Below are 3,094 nucleotides of genomic sequence, written 5' to 3'. Positions count from 1 at the left end.
GATCCTCGCTGTAATGATTTGTTCATAAGGGCTACTTTTGATTGAACATCAGGAGAAGTCTTTCTGAGACATTTTATGTGATGTCTGATTATCAAAAGACAAATGACTGCTAACGTTTAATTTTTTTGTATTGGAGCTTTATCATTTGTTAGGAGTAAGGCATGTTTGGGAACGTGACGGCTGCATGCAATAAGCACTGGTCTGTGTGAGACCTACACTGTCCTGGATTGTGAACCACACTGTGGTTGGAGCCTGCCAGCTGCTCCATGGAAACGATGAAGCTTTCTGTTCTGCAAAGATTTAAGAGCCTCGGAGACCCTATACAGGGTTGCTATGACTTGGAACTGACTCCACAGCACTTAACAGCAACAACAACAACTTTGAGCTAAGAAAAAAACTGATGGACTTTGGCTGTGATTTTGTTTTTCTTTGCTTCAATTGCATTTTGAACATTGCTGTTAAGTACTGTTATGACTCATAGTGACCCAGTATGAGGTTTTGAGGAGTGACTGGTGGGTTTGAACTGCCAATCTTGCAGTTTATAATTTAGTGCTTTCCCTACAGTTCCACACCAACATTTTGAACAGTGCCTAAAAATTTAACTTAAGAGGAAATTAAGGCTATTAAGTCAAAGGAGACTACAGTTCAGTACTTTACAAACTGTGACCATGGGAAAGATATATGTTTGTTTGGGCTTCACTCTCCTCATTTAAAAAAATAGGGATAATAATAGTAGCTATCTTAAGGTTTGCAATGAGACTCATTAAGGTAATATTGATGAAAGTGCTAGGACGATGCCTGGCACTTAATAAATACCACTAAGATCTTTGTTGAAATCCTGGTGTGACACTACGGGTTAAAGTGCTGGAATGCAAGGTCAGTTTGAATTGCAAGTTCGGTGGTTCAACTTCACCAGCCACTCCTCAGAAACCCTATACAGGGTCGCTATGAGTTGGAATCGACTTGACAGCACTTAACAACGACAAGATCTTTGTTAGATGAAATATCACTTCTGTGGTACTTTTTCTTTAGTTTACTCTTTTCAAATTACTTCCTTCTCTCTGGAATACTCTTTTTTTAAGGAGGTGAGGTGGGGTGGGTGGGTAGGAGAAGGAGTGAAGGTTATGGTTGGGACTATGGCTAGATCTAGGCTAGGCCTAGGAGTTAGTTTATTATTAGATTTATCGTTAGGACAAGGGTTAATGTTAAGGGTAAAGGTTGGTTTAGGGCTAGGAGTTACTGTTAAGTTTATTCTGATTTTTTTCTTGAAATTTATTTGATTTCCTTTTCATTTAGAAGTTTTGTAAGTACATTATTCCCTCTTTTTACTTTATGTTTCTTTGTGTTGTAAATTTCTGGTTTTCTATTTTCAGTCTTTCAGGTCTGTTTTAGTTTGCATACTTACATACCTGAGTTTTGTCTAGCTGATATTATCATGTATGTATGTCTCAGGTTGTTGTCTGCTCTTGTTGGTTCTTTGTCCAAAGAATTCCCTTTAGTATTTTTCAAAGAGTTGGTCTTATTTTTATAAATTCTTTTAATTTCTGTTTGTCTGAAAATGGTCTAATTTCACCATCATATGTGATGGACCTTTTTTGGTGTATATATAGTTCTTGGCTGGCAATTTGTTTCAGAGGTTTATATATGTCACTCATTGTTTTCTTGCTTGCATGGTTTCCACTGAGAAATCAAAACTTAGTTTATTAGTTCCCCTTTGTAGGTAGCTTTTCATTTTTCCTGAGCTGCTCTCAGGATTCTTTTCTTTGGTTTCGAAAAGTTTGATTATAATATGCCTTGGTGTTTTTCTTTTTGGGTCTTTCTTGTTTGGAGTAGGTTGAACTTCTCGAATGCCTGTCTTCTCATCTTTCATGATGTTAGGGAAGTTTTATTCCAATAATTACTCTTGGACAGTATTCTCTGTGGTTTTTTTTTTAAATTGTCTCTTCCTGTTTTGGAATTCCTACCACAAATAAGTTACTCCTGTTGATAGTGTCCCATATAGATCTTAGACTATTTTCTGATTTTTTTTTTTCTTTTTCTCTGATTGTATTTCTCTAGCAGATGAACAGTTAGACTTTTTTCCCCCCCATTTTCTTAATTTTATTGTGAATTCGGTGAAGATTTACAAAGCAGATTAGTTTTACATTCAGCAATTCATGCACATTTTGTTTCATCTCATTGACTGCAATCCCCACAATGTAACATCACCTAGCCCACTTCCTCCAGTTTCCTGTTTCCATTCCTCCTTCTTTCCTAACCCTTCTGAACTTTTTCTTTGGATAAGTGCTGCTCTTTTGATCTCAAATGATTATTCTAAAATGTACATACATCACTAGTGTAACTGTTCTCTTTATAAACCTGTCTGCTGCTTGGCTGAAATTTGAGATATAAAGATGAGTTCATTTCCAGACCCGAATTACCCAAACTAAAGGAACCATGCTTTAAAAGAGCAAGGCTGGAAACAATCTAAATGTCTATTAAAATGGAACTAGTTAAATCATTATGGTACACGTGAGGATGTGAAACTACTTCCAATCTATACTCATTGAAAAGGCAAGGTACAGAAAGTTTGCATGGAATATTACTTTGTAAAAAGGTTACTTATACACGTTGTGTGTGTAAATATGTATGTCTACATACACATATACAAGGGGACTTCAAAAAGTTTGTGGAAAATACCATTATCTTTTCATTCCTTTTTTCCATTAACTTTTTGAGGCCCTGTCACATACATTTGTAAATGTACAGAATATAAAGGACTAAAAGAAATTTGTTAAGAATTGTTGCCTCTGAAGTGACTGGCTTACAAGGTTTCAAGAGGGAGTTTAGTTTAAGAGTGTACAGGGGAAAATTGAGTCCCCACTGAATAGTTTTCATCTTGTCTAGATGGGTCTAGTAAAAAGAGATGGGGATAAGATTCGTATGATTCAATAGTGAGTAATTGTTATCATGACTAATTGTGACAGTCACAATTGTAAAGGTAGAAGTTTTGTAACAAAAATGGAGAGTAGTTAATCTTACAGTCCAGAAACTGACGACCTAGAACCATCAAGGGAGAAGAGCACAAGCAGAATGCGAGACCTTATCCAGAGAA

The sequence above is a fragment of the Chrysochloris asiatica genome, unplaced genomic scaffold (genome assembly GCF_000296735.1).
Source record: "Chrysochloris asiatica unplaced genomic scaffold, ChrAsi1.0 scaffold00494, whole genome shotgun sequence".
Taxonomy (NCBI): domain Eukaryota; kingdom Metazoa; phylum Chordata; class Mammalia; order Afrosoricida; family Chrysochloridae; genus Chrysochloris; species Chrysochloris asiatica.
This window is presented reverse-complemented; position numbering follows the sequence as displayed.